Source organism: Hypanus sabinus, chromosome 8, assembly GCF_030144855.1.
Source record: "Hypanus sabinus isolate sHypSab1 chromosome 8, sHypSab1.hap1, whole genome shotgun sequence".
NCBI lineage: Eukaryota > Metazoa > Chordata > Chondrichthyes > Myliobatiformes > Dasyatidae > Hypanus > Hypanus sabinus.
This window is the reverse complement of record NC_082713.1, coordinates 53,621,832-53,643,992: the sequence shown is the minus strand read 5'-3', so window position 1 is coordinate 53,643,992 and position 22,161 is coordinate 53,621,832. Positions and strand designations below refer to the sequence as shown.

General features: G+C 42.5%; 1 long non-coding RNA gene across 1 annotated transcript in view; it reads left to right on the top strand.

Moving 5' to 3' along the window:
- The first annotated feature begins 15,218 nt into the window (after positions 1-15,218).
- The window catches only part of LOC132397742 (uncharacterized), a 56,816-nt gene continuing 49,873 nt past the window's right edge, over positions 15,219-22,161 (top strand). The window contains exon 1 of the long non-coding RNA XR_009513434.1: positions 15,219-15,494. This is a non-coding gene — a long non-coding RNA (uncharacterized LOC132397742). The remainder of the gene's footprint in view (positions 15,495-22,161) is intronic.

The window sequence follows — 22,161 nt, the reverse complement described above, 5'->3', positions numbered from 1 at the left end:
GTAAGCTCCTCTTCATGTTCAAACCCCAAACTATGGAGAGAGCTAAAGATGCAAATCACTGAGCACAGAAAATTGTGTAATTCGACCTTCAATTACTGTGTTTGGTACAAGGTCTTTGCCTTTAACTTTTACTTCCTGCTGTTATCTCTCACCTTTCCCTCTTTAAAGCATTCACAATTCCGCCTCCTGCCAATGTGTTACTTGTTTGAAGCACCCTGGACCAAACCTTACGTACTGTTTGTCCTTGATACCCCATCACTACACTAGGCTTGCTTCTCTTTTTTGTAAGCTTAAACCTCCCTGCTGGGCTTCAACAACCTTTTGAAAAACCTATTAAGGTTTTCCTCCATGATCTCTTATGAACAATAAAGTTTTTGCTGTCATTGAGATCTCTGCTTTAAGCATGAACATTAAATTCTGCAACCTTCGGTGAACTGCTCCCCGACTGTCCCTTTTCTCTCTCCTGTTCTACTCTGTTCTTCCTGCAGTCTCTTCAGCTCACATAATCCAGTTTCCTTGTGCTTCTCCATTCACTCAATCTGCACATCACCTGCACACTCCTCCCTCTGGTCCCCTCTCCCTTTCTACCGACCTCACGATTTTATGGTTCCATCTTACTCTTTTATCAGATTCATCCTGTTCTGCCCTTTGTCACTTCTTCCCATGACCTCCCAGCTTCTAGCACCCGTTCTGCTCTTCCCTCCGCTATCTTTCACCCTTCCTCACCTGGATCCACCAATCACTTTCTAGCTCTTGCTCCACAACTTCTCTCCACATTTTTATAGTGACTATCTCCCCTCTCTATTTCAGAACAGATGGAAGGTATTGATATGAAATGCTGGCCGTCCATTTCCCTTCATACATTCTGCCTGACCTGCTGAGATCCTTCAGCATCTTGTGACTTGCTCTTTACTTAAGCATGCCAGATGAGGTTAAGCTTGCTTATCTCCTGGCTACCTAATTCACTCCTCCTCACCTGGGCTGTGGAGTATTTCCAGCATCTTCTGTTTTATTGTATATCCTCAACCAGGATGCAGAGAGAGTTCCCAAATTTTACCATGTGCTTGTGTTAAAGCTCCGTACGAATTAACTGCAAATCTGTATTTTTGACTAACTCATCACCACTTCACCACAGATGCAAATTTCAGACCACTTAACTGATGTAAGACTAGATGACCTGGTAAATATTGTAAAGATTAAAGCCACTGATGACAGATTGATATTTTATCCAATATTTTATTTCAGCATATGCATACTGTTGGCTCAACAAACACAATCTGTGTTTACCATCTGTGGAAATCTTTGGCTTGTGTTTTTAAGTTGTCTGTATGTTGTAACTCCAGTTGTTAATAAAGGTGAAATGGGTGACATCCAGTGAATGTTTTTGCAAAGTCATCACTGTTGATATTACTTGTAGAAATGCAATATAAAGTTGGGTGCAGTACAGTATATTGATTAGTGAAAAAGTTTCAATGCAGATGATCAATAACAACGTGATGCAAGCATACAGTCAAATTTGACAGTTGTTCCTGAATCGAGTATGACAATGCAGATAACCTCAATTTTCAAAAAAAAATTTTGATTAATGTTGCTAAATAAAATTAGGATAAGTTGTTCGACCGGGTGGAGGATTGGTTAAATGCCAGAAAATAAAGAATAGAAATTAACTGGTTATTATCTGTTGGGTAAACTGGGCCATCATCTCTTCACAATTCCTGTAACTTTGAATGTATCCAAATATCCAAAATGAATACCAAAAAAAGGTGTATCCTGGAAATCCAACGTAAAAAGAATGAGCTGAGAAAACCCCACAGGTCATCTGAGGATGGAGGAATAGGTAATGTTACAAATCTGGGGTGCCTCATTGAGGAATTCTCAAGTTTTAACTATTTACCTTTCTACAAATTTTGTCTGACCTGCTGAGTTTCAGGGATTTTCTGAACAAATCCGAATTTTCTACTGGGATAAGGTAGAATGAGAAGTGAGAAAATGAGCTGAGAGAAGAATGCAAGGAGAGAAAAGTGACATAGGATGATTAAATAATTGGGCAAGAAGGCAATGTAGTGGTTATAATGAGGAAAAATGTGCTGTGGTTATCCACTGCGGTTAAAAGAGAAAGTTAGAATAGTTTTAATATTATGAAGAACTGGCAAATATTTGAGTACTTAAGGACCTTGATTTGCTGGTTCAGGAAATGGTAATGTTATTTTACCTTTTGCAGTGATTTGAGCCAATGTATAACTAAAAGATTTGCTGAGATTGTACAGGACTTTGGGAAGCTTCATTTGGAGTATTACGCATGGAGTTCGCATTGAAAATGGTGATTCATTCTTGCAATTTGAGGTTAACCAGTTAAAACAGGTTCTGCAGGTCATGAAATCTATACTCATTTGGTAGAGCAAGAAGTACATTATTAGGGGAATGCTAAGAGACATCTTATAATTTTTGGAAAGTCCAAAACCAGTGGTTCCAGTCTAAGAGTAACAGGTCAGCCAATTAGGACTTGGATTAAGAATATGTTTTCCCCATGTGGAAAATTGTAAATGATCAGGCGATGCTAAGTGATCAATTATGTTCAAAACTGATCTCAAGATCAAAGGATCTGATCAGGGAAGTGGACAAGGTACAGGATTAGCTACAATTTTACTGAATAGAGGCATTATGGCTCTTGTTTCTATAAGTTTTCCTTTGACAAAGTGGCAAATTCCAAAACTGTACTCTATTGGTACAAGCTGAACAGAAATGAATTCAACATAGAATGCAGGATAACCTGCTTTACTGCAACCTGCTAAGATTGTTTAATTTTTAATCACATGGAATAGTTCAGGTAAATGGCAAGGATGTAGTGGAATTAATTCAAACTGATTTAAAAGAAAACAGGAAAATACATGTTGATACAGGGAGTGTGCTCATTTGGAGCATGAAATCTGCCAGAATGATTGGCAAATCTCTAAATGTTCTATATTCCATTAACACCACCAAAAATTGATAAATTACACTTTCATCCTATTCTTCTGAAGTTTCTGTGCAACAAAATGTGGCTTAGTTTGGCAGTAGCATTTTACACTTGTGCAAGTTTGTGATTCTCCTTCAGATTACTTCTGGTGAAGTTATTTGTATTGACATAGAACCTCACTAAATGCTGAACTGTACTTATTGGATTTCTAGGTACTGTATGTTATAAATAAGGCATTAATGGCTAATCAGTTAAAACATATATATTTCTAACATAGCAATCTGCCAGAAAATTCAAAGTTATGGATTTTAAATAAGAATGTATTTGTTCCAGAATTCCAATAAGTTGGTTATTATTGGGATAAATGAACTATAGGAGCATTTGATTCCATTGGATTTAATAGAATCTATAATCAGTAAGTGATATGATAGTAACTGTTAAATAGATAGACCTGCATTTCATTTTTAAAATGTTGGTAAAGCAATGAGATTAGAAAGAAAAGCAAGATATTGAAAGGTTTTCGATTGATAAGGGTTTTAAGGATTACAGACAGACATACTTTATTGATCCCGAGGGAAATTGGGTTTCATTACAATCGCACCAACCAAGAACAGTGTAGAGATATAGCAATATAAAACCATAAATAATTAAATAATAATAATAAGAAGAAGTAGTAGTAAATTATGACAAGTGGAAATAAGTTCAGGACCAGCCTATTGGCTCAGGGTGTCTGACCTTCCAAGGGAAGAGTTGTAATGTTTGATGGCCACAGGTAGGAATAACTTCTTACAACGCTCAGTGTTGCATCTCGGTGGAATGAGTCTCTGGCTGAATGTACTCCTGTGCCTAACCAGTACATTATGGAGTGGATGGGAGACATTGTCCAAGATGGCACGCAACTTGGACAGCATCCTCTTTTCAGACACCACCGTCAGAGAGTCCAGTTCCACCCCCACAGCATCACTGGCCTTATGAATGAGTTTGTTGATTCTGTTGGTGTCTGCTACCCTCAGCCTGCTGCCCCAGCACACAACAGCAAACATGATAGCACTGGCCACCACAGCCTCGTAGGACATCCTCATTATTGTCCGGCAGATGTTAAAGGACCTCAGTCTCCTCAGGAAGTAGAGGTGGCTCTGACCCTTCTTGTAGACAGCCTCAGTGTTCTTTGACCAGTCCAGTTTATTGTCCATTCGTATCCCCAGGTATTTGTAATCCTCCACCATGTCCACACTGACCCCTTGGATGGTCACCGGTGCCTTAGCCCTCCTCAGGTCCACCACCAGCTCGCACCATGTGACAAAGTTTCCCACTGTAGCCCTGTACTCAGCCTCATCTCCCTTGCTGATGCATCCAGCTATGGCAGAGTCATCAGAAAACTTCTGAAGATGGCAAGACTCTGTGCAGTAGTTGAAGTCCGAGGTGTAGATGGTGAAGAGAAAGGGAGACAGGACAGTCCCCTGTGGAGCCCCAGTGCTGCTGACCACTCTGTCTGACACACAGTGAGGAAAAGGTGGGAGAATAAGGCTGTGAAAAAAGTTCAGCTATGATTGAATGGTGGAGTAGGGTCAATGGACCGAATGGCCTGGTGCTGATTCTATGTCTTATGGTTTTATTAATAATTTTGGGCATTCACTTGATCTAAATCTTTTTAGTAAATGTTGCATAAACTGTTGCATAAAAATGCAAGCAAGTTTGGGATCTGAGTGTATGTGCCAGTGAATCTGATGGTACATTCTGTCCCAAAGTTTCCCATGATAGTGCACAATCTTGCTAAGTGTTCCCACACCTTGCAGGAACTTTTCAATGAGATTTTGCAGCTGTGGGGAAGAAGGTTAGTATAAAAGAATATCTTTTTAAATTATTTTGTTTGCACTGCATTTTTGTTTAATAAATGAGTGAAAGATTTTGTTAATTTAATTTCAAAAAAAGATCTTAAATTTTGTGGTATTTATTTAATTTATGCCAATTTTTGACAAGTGGAAAATAGCCATAATGGTTCATCATCTGTCAAAGGTTGCTTGAAGTTTTACGGATGGATAAGTGTTAGTCAACTTACCCATACAATTTAATTGCTTCAGGCAAGTTTCTGGAGACACAAAAGACCTTGATGATCATATTGAGGATGCACTCACTGACAAATTAGGCCTCGTGGATCAGAATTAATATGTGGAAAAGGGTGATCTGAGTTGCAATCAGAAGCCCATTCTGGGAAAGAGCTGCCTTCTGGTCCAATTTTTCAAATACCATGTAGGCCTTACTAACAACCTCCACAAGCAGAAGGAAACTTAATATTTCATATAAATATGAAAAATGATTCTAAAATATGTAATTTTGAAAAAATCTGCTGGTGGTTAAAAATAATGAATGATATGTTCCCAAAGCGTACATAAGATATGTATACTGTGCTTCGTGTCTGTGAGCTTTGCGGCCATTTGGTTATGAATTGAGACCAAGGCTTTGGGCCTACTCCAGACTTCTCCAGAGATTTGTGTCAATTGTTTCTCAGTTGTATTGTTCACATGATTTGTGTTTTTTTTTTCCTTTCTCTGCGCATTGTGTGTTGCTTTTCATTTTTATTTAAATTGGATGCTTTCAGGTTTTTTGCTTTGTCGCTGCCTGTAAGCACACAAATCTCAAGATTGTACAGTATGTACTTTTGAATCTTTGAATCTTATAAATGATTAAACATAGTGACTTCCATGCAAATCTGTGATTCCAGTTCCATGTAAAAGACAGACTTGAGTGTCAGGTTGATTATGATATGGGGCTAGTAGCTTATTTTCTATTTTAAAACATCTCTTTATGCCCTTTTAGATTAAACATTAGATTGTTTGCCTCGTTTTATAGGTACCAGTTTTAGTGTTTTATTTATTGGTGTGGTTTCTTTAGCTATGTATTTATTTAAATTTATTATCTCTGAAACCAGTTCTTGGTATTACATTGACATTTGTTGTTGTGGTTGGCAAGGCAAAAGTGTGTGTAATGAAGGTTTATGGTGAAACACACAGCCCTTCCAAAGAACAATTTCCTATTCACCTTAGCACTGAGCTGGATGCCAGCCTCGACTAAATTCACATAATAAACAAACTCATGCCTGTAAGAATAATGTGTAATGCAATATTTATGGGCTCTTTGCAAATGCATTTCAATGAAAAATAGAAAATGAATGATTATGTTGGGCTGACTATGAAGTCCATTATTTTCCGTGCTGTTTTCGTTAAAGGAGAGGCTTTCCTTGATAATAAATTTTCTTTCCTGGCGTTACTGCTAAGGCCAGTTGAAGTATGCTTCGATCAAAGGATTTACAATGAAGAAAAATGAAACAGCTTAAAGGCACTGACCTTTGGTGAAACTTTGCACCCAGCCCTTTCTGCTCTTCCAGCTGGGTCTAACATGGGCACAGCTGACACATTCCTTCCGAATGAGGATCAAACAAGGTTGAACTTGTTTCACCGTCGAAATCGACTGTCCTCGATCTTTCAGCTTCCCGAACCTTGACGAGTCTTCACTCTCCGACTTGATGTTAACTGGCAGTATTGTAGCAAAACTGCTGGCAATAACCTTTGACTTAAGGCAGAAAGTAAAATACTTTTAAATGAAACTGCGTCATAACATCTGAATACGCAGCAGCATGGAGTCACTACCAAATTCAACCATGGACTCCCCACATCACAGGGTGGAGTTCTCCTTTTACACTCGGTTAAAAAAAAACTATCACATGACCTCTCACTGGTGGGAAAATGACGTCACTCCCCCATCACAAGACCATTACCTCATCGCCAGCATAGCTTCAATTACATCATGGTCATGTGACAGGTGCAAGATACCCACGGGTACTTAACATCTCCCTCCAAAAAAATTTTGATCTATCAAGAACAAAATTTTAACAATTAACTATTTACAAAAAAAATACAAACATACAAAATTTACAATGTACACAGTATACATAGTATCATCATACAGTATCTTACAGCTTGTTATACAGTAGGAGTGTTACAAATGTTAAAATATCACTATAAAAAATACATTGTCTATCTCAATGTTGAATGTACAATCAGCAATCACATTATCTTTACCTTTAATATGAGTTATCAAAATATTGTACTCTTGTAACATTAAACCCTTTGTTACTAAATTGGAATTTAATGCATATCCTTAACCATTGTCTTTAACCAAGCCTGGACTCTCAACAGAACTAAGGTAAGTCACAGTGGCATTTCCAAATTCACTTTCAGTCGAGTTAATAGTTAAGATAGCTTTGGAAAGCCTTTCAAACAATTTCTCTACCGCAATAATGTGTGCTTACCAAGTATCATTTCCTTTCACTAAATAATCAATATAAGCATCTGTATCCTTTAATCCCTGAATCACAGAGTTAATCATCTGCTGGAAAGTACCTGGGACATTCTTCATCCCAAATGGAAGAGCATTATATCCATATAACCCAGATGGAGTTACAAATGCAGAAATCTCTCTACCTCTATCTGTTAACAGAACCCACCAATACCCTTTCAATAAATCAGTCTTTGTAAGGAACTTTGCTTTTCCAACTTTATCTACACAATCATCTACTCTGGGAATTGGATATGCATCTGTTTTCATTACAGCATTCACCTTTCTATAGTCCGTACAAAACGTAATACTACCATCTGATTTTGGCACCATAACACAAGGTGAACTCCAATTTGAGTTAGAAGGTCAAATAATATTATTCTCTAGCATATATTTAATTTCTTTCGGAGCAAGTTCACATTTTTCCATGTTCATCCTATATGGATGTTGTTTAATGGGTTTGGCATCTCCAACATTTACATCATGTGAAGCTACAGTGGTTCTAGGAACATCTGGAAACAAATCCTTATATTTAAAAATTAATTGTTTCATTGTTTCTGCTCTGGTTGTAAATGTGCAAATTTCTCATCAATATTTTCCAGAATGGTTGAGTTTGGTAATCTGACAGAAACAACATTGGGTTTAGAATGAGTTTCAGATGAATTATCCATTAATACCCTAGTGAGATCAGATTCATTATCATTAACCACAACAGTCATAGCAGCAGACTGTTTCTCATAATATGGCTTCAACATATTTATATGGCAAAGTTGTGTTGGCCTTCTACAATCTGGAGTTTTTATCATGTAATCCACATCATTGATTTTAGACACAATTTCATAAGGACCATGAAATCTAGCTTGTACAGGATTCGTTTGCACTGGGAAAAGAACCAGCACCTTATCTCCAGGTTTAAATGTCCTCATCATAGCTTCTTTATCGTACCAGGTTTTCATTTTCTCCTGAGCCAATTTTAAATTTTCCCTGGCTAAGCTACAAGCTTTATGTAATCTGTCCTTAAATTTTAAAACAGTCTAAGAAATTAGTGTATACCTCTTTATTAATCCATTGTTCTTTTAATAAAGCTAATGATCCTCTAACTCTATGCCCAAATACAAGTTCAAATGGACTGAAACCTAAGGATTCTTGTACCGATTCCCTTACTGCAAATAGAAGTAAGTTTATACCCTCATCCCAATCACTTTCATTTTCCACACAATATGTCCTAATCATATTATCATATTCTTGAGGGTAGAATGAAACCTCTCTAAGGCTCCCTGCAATTCTAGATGGTATGCAGATGAAGTGATTTGCTTAGCTCCCAATTTATAAACTATCTGTTGAAACAATCCAGACATAAAATTACTGCCTTGATCAGATTGTATTTCCTTAGGCAACCCAAAATAAGTAAAGAATTTTGTAAGAGCCTTCGTTACAGTTTTAATTGTTATATTCCTAACTGGTACCGCCTCTGGAAACCTAGACGCAGTGCACATGATAGTCAACAAGTACTGATAACCAGTTTTTGTTTTTGGTAATGGACCTACACAATCTACAATAATTTTAGAAAATGGTTCACCAAATGCTGGAATAGATTGCAATGGAGCCATTGGTGTAACTTGATTTGGTTTTCCCACAATTTGACAAGTATGGCACGTTCTACAAAACGTCGCCACATCTTTTCTTAAACCAGGCCAGTAAAAATGTTTTAAAATCTTGTCCCCAGTTTTCCTTACCCCTTGATGTCCACCTAAGGGGACTCTATGAGCTAAAGTTAAAATCTCATTTCGATAAACTTTAGGAATAACGACCTGGTAAACAACATTCCATTCATCACCTGCAGGAATTGTAGGTGGTCTCCACTTCCTCATCAGTACACCTTTCTCAAAATAATATCCTACTGGCACCTTCTCAATTTCACTATCTAGTAGAGCTTGTTCTTTTATAATCTCAGGGTCTCTACTCTGCTCTGCTCTGCTATCATCTCCTTCCTGGACAGAAACAAATGTTCAAAGTCAGACTTAGTCCAAGAATCTTGTTCAAACAAAGAAGGTAAGAAAGTTTCTGACATATCCTCAAAACTCGAATCCTGAGTTGAACAGTCATGAGTAACAACCTTATTCTGCACATCTATCTTTTTAGCCATAGCTCGAGTTACAACACAGGGAGAATCTGTTAGAATCCATCCGTGGTTCCTCTGACTCTATTGTCAAATGCCCTTCAGGGAAAACTTGTCCACCTGCCAAGTCATTACCTAACAATAAAGAAATATCCTTCACAGGTAAGCTAGGCTGTAATCCTACTTTAACAAGTCCTGTAACTAACCCTGATTTTAAATTCACTTTATGCAGATGTACAGGCATGAAGGCACTCCCAACACCTCATATATAATTTACCTCACCAGTATCAGACTCTTCATTAAACTTTAACACACTGTCTAACATCAGTGATTGAGAAGCTCCAGTATCCCTGAAGATTTTTATTGGCACCAGAGTAGATCCTTCTTCCAAGGATACAAACCCTTCAGTTATAAAATGATCATATCCCTTTTTAACTTGGTCAGACTCTAACAAAACTTTATTTGTGTTTATCAAACCCTGTGGATTTCAGTATGTTGCACACAAGCATCTGGGACTGCTTCCTTCTCTTTCTTTTTCAATTGGAAACTGTTATCTATTACATGACCAGGTTCCTTACAATAATTACAAATCGGACCAAATTGTCTTTCCTTCACAGGTTTTCCTTCCTCCTTACCTTTCTCACTAACTTCTGATTTAATTTCTGGTTTACCTTGAGTCTCTGTGTTATTTTTCCTTTTAAAAGTTCTGCCCTGAGGAAATGTATTCTTATGGATTAAAGCCTACTCATCAACTAATTTAGCAGAGTCCTGCAATGTATCAGTGTCTCTCTCATTTAAGTATGTCTTTACTTCAACAGGAATGCTTGTTTTAAATTCCTCCATTAAAATCAGCTCTTTCAATTTATTATAGTCCCCATTTACATTTTTAGAGGAAACCCATCTCTCAAAACACACAGCTTTATCATAGGCAAATTCCACATGTTTTTTCCACAGATTTCTTCAAATTCCTGTATTTTTCTCTATAAGCTTCTGAGACCAATTCATACACCTTCAGTATGTGCATTTTCACAATATCATAATCAAGCGCTTGCTTAGCAGTTAAAGCTGTATAAACCTGTTGTGCTTTGCCTTTAATTACACTCTGTAACAACACTGACCATTTCTCTTTTGGCCACTCTGAAATCAGAGCAATCACTTCAAAATGTTGGAAATAGTTTTCGACTTCTGCTTTACTAAATGGAAGGACCAATTTAATTTCCTGACTAACAACAAATGTTTTTCTAGAACCAGGAGACTGATTCTCAGAATTTAATTCCGCTATTTTAAGGTCAAATTCCCTCTGTTTATCCTCAGCTTCTAACCTACGTAATTTCAAGTTAGCTTCCAACTGTTACTTTGTATTTTCAGCTTCTAATTGACTTAATTCCAATTTAGCTTGCAATTCCTTCTGTTTTAATTCAGCTTCTATTTTTAACTTTTCCAACGCTAATTGTTCCGACTGTAACTGAATTGCTGCTTTACTCACAGGAAACCGATCTAAAGCCGATACATCAAACACACCCGATTCTATATAGTGTTCCGCGATTTTTCTCTGAATTACAGGCTTTGTTCCATCTTTCGAAATACCTTTAAATTCCAACCTGCTAGCAATCTCCAATACATCATTTTTTTTTTTTTTGCCTTCGCTAATAGCTCCACGTCTGGTAAAGCCAGGAATTCTTCAATACTCATTATTGCCGAATACCACTCACAAGCCAGTCAAACAAAAGAATCGAGTCTTCCCTTATTCCAAAACACCGATCCAAAATTAAACAAGCATTTAAACTCAAAAATGGATTCAGATCGCACGAGCCCCCAAATGTTACAATCCAGCAACAATGAATATATGATTGAAACAGGGTTTTTATAACAAATAAAACGTTCATTAAACACTGCTAAGAAAAAACACCAAAAAGTAAACAAACGCTTAACAACCGGAAGTCAGCTGCGATACGGAAGCTTGAACAGTTCTTAAAGTGAGAATGCAAAAATGGTTCTTAAAGCGATAATGCAGAAACAGTTCTCAGAAGTAGTAATGCGAAAGTACAAAAAGATTTTCAGTCTGTTAAAGGAGAGGCTTTCCTTGATAATAAATTCTCTTTCCTGGCGTTACTGCTGAGGCCATTTCAAGTATGCTTCGATCAAAGGATTTACGATGAAGAAAAATGAAATGGCTTAAAGGCACTGACCTTTCTTTGGTGAAACTTTGCACCCAGCCCTTTCTGCTCTTACAGCAGGGTCTTCCGAATGAGGATCAGACAAGGTCGAACTCGTTTTACCGTCGACGTCAACTTTCCTTGATCTTTCAGCTTCCCGAACCTTGACTAACCTTCACTCTCCAACTTGATTTTAACTGGCAGTATTGTAACAAAACTGCCAGCAGTAACCTTTGACTTAAGGCAGAAAGTAAAACTCTACTTTTAAATGAAACTACGTCATAACATCGGAATACACAGCAGCATGGAGTCACTACCAAATTCAACCATGGACTCCCCACGTCACAGGGTGGGGTTCTCCTTTTATACCCAGTTGACAAAAACTATCACATGACCTCTCACTGGTGGGAAATGACGTCACTCCCCCATCATAAGACCATTACCTGATCTCCAGAATAGCTTCAATTACATCGTGGTCATGTGACAGGTACAAGATACCCACGGGTACATAACAGAGGCCTTATCAAAGGTGGTGATGAATCAGCATACAGGAGGGATATTGATAATATGGCTGAGTGATCTGTCATAACAGCAACCTCTCACTCAATGTCAGCAAGACCAAGGAACTGATTGTAGACTGCAGGAGAGGGAAACCAGAGGTCCATGAGCTAGTGTTCATTGGAAGATTAGAGCTGGACAGGGTTAGCAACTTTAAATTTCTGAGTGTTACTGTTTCAGAGGACCTGTCCTGGACCCAGCATGTAAAGGAAATTGCAAAGAAAGCTTGGCGGCATGCTTACTTCCTTAGGAGTCTGCGGAGATTCTGAAAACCTCAAAAACTTTTACAAACTTCTACAGATCTGTAGTGGAGAATGTATTGACTGGTTGTATCACACAGCCTGATATGGAAACATCAATGCGTTTGAATGGAAAATCCTACAAATGGTAGTGGTTTCAGCCAGGTGCATCATGGGTAAAACCCTGCCAACCACTGAGCACATCTATATGAAATTCTGTTGTAGGAAAGCAACAACCATGATTAGAGATCCTCAGAAAAAGGCCATGCTCCTTTCTCGTGGCTGCCATCAGGTAGAAAATGCAAGAGCCTCAGGACTTGCACTGCCAGGTTCAAGAACAGTTACTACCCTTCAACCATTAGGCTGTTGAGCTAAAGGGGATAACTACACTCACTTTCCCATCCATTGAGATGTTTCCACAACCAATGAACTCACTTTAAGGACTCTTGTTACTTCATGGTCTTGTTATTTATTGCTATTCTTTTATATTTGTATTTGCACAGTTGGATGTCTTCTGCAACCTGGGTAATCTTTCATTGATCATAATATGGTTACTATTCTATAGATTTGCTGAGTATGCCCACAGGAAAATGAATCTCAGTGTTGTATATGGTGTCATATCTATTCTGATAACTATGGGGTTTTAATTGGAATTGTTGAGTTTTTTTACCCTAATCTTTGATTCAGCATACAATGGTTTTGCAACTATGGCTTCATTTGTAATAGCCGCTGGGTTCCTTGTTAGATATTTCCAGCTTGGTGTGTTGGAATAGGCTTTATCCACTGTTAGTTTGGTGACCGTTGATCCGTTCACAAATTGCCACATTTGAATATACATTTACACAAGATCCTGAAAATCAGCAGAACATGCACAGAGGAAAAAATTTAGATGACACCAACAGATTCGCATGTGAAATATTGCCTCAGTTGGTAGAACTGCTTGGGGGGCCTGAGTGGAGGTAAAGGAGTAGCAGGTGTATCATTTGTCTCTTGCAGGGATATGTGCCAGGAGGGAGATTAGTGAGGACAAGGGAATCATGGAAGAAGCAATCCCTATGGAGAATGGTGGGGAGGTAAAGACGTGTTTGGTGGTAGGATCCCACTGTGGAGAATGATGTGCTGGATGTGGAGGCTCATGGGGTGATAGTTAAGGACTGGAGGAACTCTATCTCTGTTAAGACAGTGGGTGGATAGTGTGAGTGCAGGTATCTAAGAAATAAAAGAAATATGGATGAGGGCAGCATCAATGGTGGAGGAAGGGAAACCCATTCTTTGAAGAAGAAGGAAAGACGCCTTGAGCCTTTTCATTGGCTATGTAGAACAGTTCATGTTCCATGCCTTCCCTGATAATGCTCCACCATTCAGCCTGTACTATATTGACAGCTGCAGTGGTGGTGCTTCATGCACTCATGCTGAGCTCATCAATTTTGTCAACTTTGTCCCCAGATTTCACCAAGCCCTTAAATATACTTGGTCCAATTCTGACACCTCTCTCCCTTTTCTTGAACTCTCTGTCTCCATCTCTGGAAAGAAGCTCTGTACCAACGTCTTTTATAAACATATCGATTCCCATAGCTATCTTGATTATACTTCTTCCTGTAAAAATATATTCTCCTTTACTGAGTTCCTTTGTCTCCACCGCATTTGTTCACAGAATGAGGCTTTTCTTTCCAGGACATCAGAGATATCCTCCTCCTTCAAAGAAAGGAATTCCCCTTCCTCAGATATTCATGCTGCCATCATCTCCATCTCCTCCACTTCCTGAACATTCACACTCACCCCGTTTTCCTTAATAGTGATAGAGTTCCCTTTGTCCTCACCTACCACACCAAGAACATCTGCATCCAACATATCATTCTCCATGACTTCCACCATCTTCAGCAGGATCCTGCCACCATTCATATTGTTACTTTCACCAGCCTTCCACCACCCCCCCACCCCACTCCTCGCTTTCTCTATGATTTCATTGTCAACTTGTTTCCTCTCTACTAATCTCTCTCCTGGAATATAAACTTGCAAGTGGCAGAAATGCTGTTGGTGTTGTCTATTGTACCTGGTGCTCCTGATACAGCCTCCTTTACACTGTCAAGACCTGATGTAAACTGGGGGGCCACTTTGTCTAGCACCTCTACTCCATTCACCAAAAGTTGAATTTCCCTGTTGCCAACCAATTAAATTCCCATCCATATTCCTATTCCAACATGTCAGTCTATGGCCTCCTCTTTTGCCATGACGAGGCCACTCTTGGAATGGAGGAGTACAACTCGTATTCTGTCGAGGTGGCCTCCAAATAGATGGCATGAACATCACTTTCTCCTTCTGGTAATATTTTTCCTCCCCTTTCCCTCCTCTTCTATTCCCCACTGTGGCCACTTACCTCTTCTCTCACCTACTTATTGCCTCTTCCTGTTGCCCCTCCTTCTTTCCTTTCTCACATGCTCCTCTCTCAATTTCTGCTGGATTCCTTCTTCTCCAGCCCTTTACTTTTCCCATGCACCTGGCTTCATCTCGCACCTTCTATCTAATCTTCCTTCCCTTCACTGTCCTCCTTATCCTGGCATCTTCCCCCTTTCTTTCCAGTCCTGAAGAAAGGTCTCGGACCAAAATTTTGACTGTTTATTCATTTCCATAGATGCTGCCTGACCTGCTGAATGTGTGTTGTTTTGAATTTAAGTTCTTGGAAGGAACAGAGATTACGTGTTTAAAAAAAAATCCTGAACTATTTCGTAATCACCAAAAGACCAACTCCCAGTGACTAGGCACTCTATTACAGTGATAGATTTGTTTCCATTGACCAGTTCTTACGAAGATTCCGAAAAATCTCTTTAATGCTCCAATGCTGCACTTGCTGAATAGTAGCAAAGTTAACAGCAGTCCCAGTATCTGTCGTGCTAGTAGGCCATGAGATTTTGGGGATTTCTTGAGAGCTGGATTTTCCTGATATCCCTGCAGAGAGTGGAGTTCTGTGTTTGTAACTGGATTGTGCCTTCAGTGGAAGCTGGCATTGCTCCCTGCTGCTGAACATTGATCCTTCCAATAGGAATGCAGGGAAAACCAAAGGAAATTTCTCCTTGGTGAGGCCTGGTGTGTCTTCTCTTCTGTGGGCATAAAAGGGGCTTTGCTTGGGGCAGGTAAGCACAGTCCACACATAATTTAAAAAAGCAACTTGACTGTGATCTGAATCTTGCCCTGGGGTTAAGTGCTTTTAAAAACACTGCCTCTGAGATATTTGGCAATCACTAACTTAGCAAATACAAACTTAAGCATATTTAACAACTTAGTTAGCATGCCATTTAGGGGGATTTACAAAAGAAATCTTTCAAATATTTCGAAGTCTTTTAAAATTAGTAATGCATGAAAAAACTCATGTTAGTAAACCATTAACTGAGTTCCTTCCAACTGTTACCTTCTATTAATTTTAGCGGAGGAAACACTCCACTGCTCCTACTCAGACCTGGCATGAGATTTTGGCCAAGGCTCCCCTCTCCAGGTGGTGCCAATTACGCATCTGCTGCTTCCTTTGTTCAGTTCAATGTTTGAGCACAAACTAGCAATAAGATCACTCGTTGGATTTCAGCCAGTGGATGAGCAGGCACAGAAGCATCAAAGCTGCTGCACGTCTCATGGAATAATGATATCAAACCTGAATAGTTTCACCACCATTACTTCTGGAAAGTTAAGCTATTGATACAGGCACAGCGGCAATTTCTTTTTTCTGTTCCAGGAAGGTGGTGAAATTTAGTTAATGTGAACCTTTGCTCAATGCCAGTCATCAGAGTACAGCCAGAATAAAACAATGCGTTCTCAACCTTTGACATGCTGCTTACTTCCATTTTTAACCCAAAATACACCTTATCCATAAAATTTACTCTTGTACGTTTGTCTAACAAAGGTTGTTCATTGCACCAATTGTATCGTTGCATTCAATAAGAAACACACTGGGGTGTCCTGCATCACTTCCTTTGAGTGTGAAGCTGAAGTGTGGCAAGATGATGGCTCGCTGCTGAAGTGTGATGTTGATGTCCATGTCCAGATCTCAAAGCAGTTTCATGCTGTTTCCCGCTCTTAGCAAATCTGGAGAGGGTCATGAAACCCAGCACCATTAGCATACACCGGGCATATTCTTTGCCTCGGGATTTCCCCCTGCAGAAGCAACTGAGGCATTCAAGCCTCTTCTTGGAAGGCCTGCAGCAGATTCAAGCATCTTGTATCACAGACCATTACCTGCAGGGACAAGATGTCTAAAGCTGTACTTTTGCAGCAGTTGAAAACCGCCTCTCTGGTGCAAAGCCTATTGTCTGAAGGTTGCCTTGCCCCATTTGTCTCACTGAAAGCGCTGTGAGTGTGCTGACTACTGCTTGATTTGCTGTTGCAGCTGGTACAACAGAGAAAATGGCAGTCACTGGGCAAAGATGTTAGACCTGTTCCCGCATCAGCATGCATGTACTGAGTGAAAGCCACACAAATCTTGGCATTTGCTCTCAGGTCAAAACACAAGGTATATATTTCTCAAGAGCAAGCAGAAAGGCACAGAAGCAATCATATCTACTTGTTGCTAATCTTGCAGTAGCAGGTTGCAAAGGTAATACACATGCTATCTTCTTGTAGTGGGCCATGACCATTGCCACCATCAACATTGCCCCAAAGCGCAGGAGAGAGCATGAATGAAGTGTAACTGCTGTTGTTGAGGGTGGTCAAGAGATTTGATAGTAAAGTGCAGGCGCAAGCTGTTGTCCACAGCACGCAGGTGTTTTTCACAACCTATCTTACAGCTGTTTTGGAAGCAAGGATCAGCTACCTGCAGCCATGAAGGTACACAGCGGACAAACCCCTCAGCATGGAATCTGCTGATTACTCTGTACCCAACATATGCTAAATGCCTGGGCCTTTCAGCTTGAGTGTGGTAGGATGTCATTCCTCCTTAGACGTTCCTTGAGGATCACGGAATGAATGGCAAATTGCTCCCATGGGTTTTGTGGGTTTCTGAACTATCTGAAGGTGTTGTATCTGAATGTGCACAGAATATGGAATAAGGTAAATGAGTGATGCACCATCAATAACTCACTCTGAGACGTAAGGCGAGATATCGGCTTTTATTGACTGGAAGTAGGAACCAGCAGTGAGTGACCACCATACTACATTCTGGAGACTGAGAGGCCGGGCACAGACCTCAATCGCCTTTATACAGGGGTCTGTGGGAGGAGCCACAGGAGCAGTCAGCAGGGGGTGTGTCCAGACAGGTATATGTAGTTCACCACATTCACCCCCCCCCCTTTTGTTTTTTAAAAAAAGAGTCCCCATGTGGCGAAGTTTCTTGCAAGTATATTTACAGGTTAAGTCTATCAGGTGGTCGAATCTGTAACTGCGATCTACGTAGCACCGGCTGTGATTGCACAGGTGCCGGTGGTGATTGCACCGGAGACGGAGGTTGTGCTGGTTCCGGCCTAACTGGTGGTGTCAGCCCACTAGGTGTCAGTGATCCCTCACGCGTGTGCGAGGCGCCTGGTATATGAGTCTCGTGAGGAGTCTGTGTAGGGCTTGGTGTGCGCGGTATCTCATGGGTGCAGGGTTCATAGTTACCGTGGAGTGTTCGGGGTAGTGGTCTGCTTCTCCTGCGGGCGCCAGGTCGCAGACGGAGACCATGTCCTCCCGCCCATCAGGTAAGACCACATAGGCATACTGGGGGTTCGCATGTAGAAGGTGAACCCTCTCGACCAGCGGGGAGTATTTATTACTCCTCACATGTTTCCGGAGCAGCACTGGCCCTGGGGATGTCAGCCAAACTGGTAGGGTGGTCCCAGTGACAGACTTCCTGGGAAAAGAGAATAGGTGCTTGTGAGGGGTGGCATTGGTGGACGTACATAACAGGGAGCGGATAGAGTGGAGGACCTCGGGGAGGACCTCCTGCCATCGAGAGACCGGCAACCCTTTCGACTTAAGGGCTAAAAGTGTGGCCTTCCACACTGTGGCATTCTCCCTCTCCACCTGTCCATTTCCCCAGGGATTATAACTCGTGGTCCGACTTGTAGCAATGCCCCTAGCCAGCAGGTACTGGCGCAGCTCATCACTCATAAAGGAGGACCCTCTGTCACTGTGGATATAGCAGGGATATCCGAACAGAGTGAAGAGCTGGCGCAGGGCTTTTATGACGGACGTGGCAGTGGTATCGGGGCAGGGGATGGCAAAGGGGAACCGCGAGTACTCGTCGATAATATTGAGAAAATAGACATTGCGGTCAGTGGAGGGAAGGGGGCCCTTAAAGTCTACATTCAGTCGCTCAAAAGGGCGGGTGGCCTTGACAAGTTGTGCCGTCTCAGGACGGTAGAAGTGCGGTTTGCACTCAGCACAGACTTGGCAGTCCCTGGTCATCGTCCTGATGTCCTCAAGGGAGTACAGCAGGTTCCGGGCTTTCACAAAATGGTAAAATCAGGTGAGCCCCGGATGGCAAAGTTGTGCATGAAGGGCGTATAGCTGGTCGACCTGTGCGCTAGCACACGCTCCCCGGGATAGGGCATCGGGGGCTCATTGAATCTGTCAGGCTGGTACAGGATGTCAAAGTTGTAGGTGGAGAGTTCTATTCTCCACCGCAAAATTTTATCATTTTTGATTTTGCCCCGCTGTTGGTTGCTGAACATGAACGCAACCGAGCGCTGGTCCCTCAGCAAGGTGAACCTTTTGCCAGCGAGATAGTGCCCCCAGTGCCTAATAGCTTCCACTATGGCCTGGGCTTCTTTCTCCACCGCGGAATGCTGAATTTCAGAGACTTGAAGGGTACGAGAAAAGAATGCTACTGGCCTGCCTTCCTGATTGAGGGTAGCAGCCAGAGTGAAATCGGAGGCGTCACACTCTACTTGGAAGGGAATGGTCTCGTCCACTGCATGCATCGTTGCTTTGGCAATGTCCCCTTTAATGCAGCTGAAGGCCGCGCAGGCCTCAGCAGAGAGGGGAAATGTGGTGGACTTGACTAGGCGGCGGGCCTTGTCTACGTAATGGGGGACCCATTGGGCATAATAGGAAAAAAAACCCAGGCACCGTCTGAGGGCTTTGAGAGTGGTGGGAAGAGGGAGTTCTAACAGAGGGCGCATATGGTCGGGATCAGGGCCAATGACCCCGTTTTCCATGACATACCCAAGGATAGCGAGTCGGGTGGTTCCGAACACACACTTATCCCTGTTATAAGTAAGGTTCAGGGCTTCGGCCACTTGGAAAATTCGTTGGAGGTTGGTGTTGTGATCCGACCAGTCGTGACCACAGATGGTGATGTTATCCAGATAGGGAAGTGTGGCCTTCAGTTGGCACTGGTCCACCATCCGGTCCATTTCCCTCTGGAAGACCGAGACACCATTTGTGACACCAAATGGGATGCGCAGGAAGTGATAGAGCCTGCCGCCGGCCTCGAAGGCGGTGTAGGAGCAGTCCTCCGGGCGGATGGGGAGCTGGTGGTAAGCGGATTTCAGATCTATTGTCGAGTACACCTTGTACTGAGCTATCTGGTTGACCATATCCACGATGCGGGGTAGGGGGTACGCGTCAAGCTGCGTGAACCTATTGATGGTTTGCCTATAGTTGACGACCATCCTATCTTTCTCCCCAGTCTGAACAACAACCACCTGGGCCCTCCAAGGACTTGTGCTTGGCACAATGATCCCCTCCCTGAGCAGCCGCTGCACCTCCGACTGAATGAAGGCCCTGTCCCCCGCGCTGTACCTCCTGCTTTTAGTTGCCACAGGTTTACAGTCGGGGGTCAGGTTGGCGAATAGCGATGGGGGGAGGGACCTTGAGGGTGGAGAGGCTGCAAGTGGAGTCGGTAGCGCAGCCGTCGGCATGGTGCTGGATGGGATGTGTGGGTCGGTGTGTGTGTGTGGTCAGTAGCGGGGTATATGGCGAAGTCCCACCAAACTGAGGATTCCTGACAGTGACTGGTGGGAGGGCCCTGTCATATGCCATAGTCACACTTTCGAGGTGGCTCTGGAAGCCCCAATAGTATAGGCGCGCACAGTTGAGGCATGACCAGTAGCGCAAATTTCTGATATTCTGTGCCCTGCACCACCAATGTCGTTACACAACCCACCCGGATGTCTGTGGAATGCGACCCAGAAGCCAAGGTGACCCTCTGGCTTACTGGCCGTGTCACGAGTCCGCAGCGTTGCATTGTGTCCTGGTCAATAAAACTCTCAGTGCTGCCCGTGTTAAACAGGCAGCTAGTCCTGTGCCCCTCCACCAGGATGTCCATCATTGACCTTGCAAGCTGGTGTGGGGCGCTTTGGTCGAGGGTTACGGTGGCCAGAGTTGAACTGCCGTCTTGGTGCCCGGTAAACACCGGTGGGTCGGGGTGGGGGGGCATGTTGATGCCGACAAAGATGGCCGCCCATATCCGGGCATGCAAGATGGCGGCCCCCATGTCTCACACGCAGCGCTGCTCGACCCCGCTCGTGGTTTAGACTTACAGACCTTGGCAAAATCGCCCTTCTTCCCGCAGCTGGAGCAGGTCGCTTCTCGGGCCGGGCAGCATTTTCAGGGGTGTTTTTCGAGTCCGCAGAAGTAACACAGCTCGGGCTTTCGCCTGGCCGCAGCCGTGGTTGGGTTCAGGGAGTTTGCGGAATCACGACTGGCAGTGGCTTTGGCGAATTCGCTCGCGGGAACCGGCAGCGGTGGGGTCTGAGGTGTCCACGGAACCAGTGGGGAATCGCGCGGCTGGACAGCGTCAGCATTGTGCAGAGCAGCTTCCAGTGTGTCGGCCGTCTCAATCGCCGAGCGTAAGGTAAGATCGGCATTTTCCAGCGGCCGTTGGCGCACATACGCTGACCTAATTCCTGTAACAAAGGCGTCTCGTATTAGCAGCTCCGCATGCTGTTCCGCCGTGAGCGTTTTGCAGTTACAAGTCCTGACGAGTGGCTGTAGGGCTTGGAGAAACTGGGCGCCCGATTCTCCAGGCCGCTGTCGTCGCGTAGCTAAGCGATGTCTTGCGTAGACAGTGTTCACCGGCCGCAGGTACTGTCTTTTGAGGGCATCCAGTGCCCCTTCGTAGGTCAGCAGGTCCCTGATAAATGAATAAACTTTTGGGGTGACCCTCGAGAGGAGAATTCGGTGCATAACAGCAGGTTCAGTTACACGAACCTCCTCCAAGTATGATTGGAAGCATGCAAGCCAGAGTTCAAAGGCAAGAGCTGCTTCAGGGTCTTGGGGGTCCAAATCCAATCTTTCCGGACGTAAAACGCTTTCCATGTTTTAAAACTTCCAGTCAATAAAATTGATGCACCATCAATAACTCACTCTGAGACGTAAAGGCGAGATATCGGCTTTTATTGACTAGAAGAAGGAACAAGCAGCGGTTGACCACCATACTACATCCTGGAGACTGAGAGGCCGGGCTCAGGCCTCAATCGCCTTTATACAGGGGTCTGTGGGAGGAGCCACAGGAGCAGTCAGCGGGGGGCATGTCCAGACAGGTATATGTAGTTCACCACAATGAGCTTGCAGTACAGTCGCAGATTGGCAGTTATGATATTGTAGGCATCACTGAATCGTGGCTGAAAAATTATAGCTGAGCTTAATGTCCAAGGATACACGTTCCTAACAAAAGGATAGGCAGGAAGGAAGAGGGTATGGGAAGAAGGCAGGAGATTGAGGCTGAGAGGAAAATTGGATCAGCCATGATGAAATGGCAGAGTAGACTCAATGGGCCAAATGGCATAATTCAGCTCCTATATCTTATGGTCTAATGGTTACACCTTCTCCCTTAATACTTTTCTGCTGATCTACTCCTCATTGGTGACAGTTTTCTCCCTTGAGGATCAT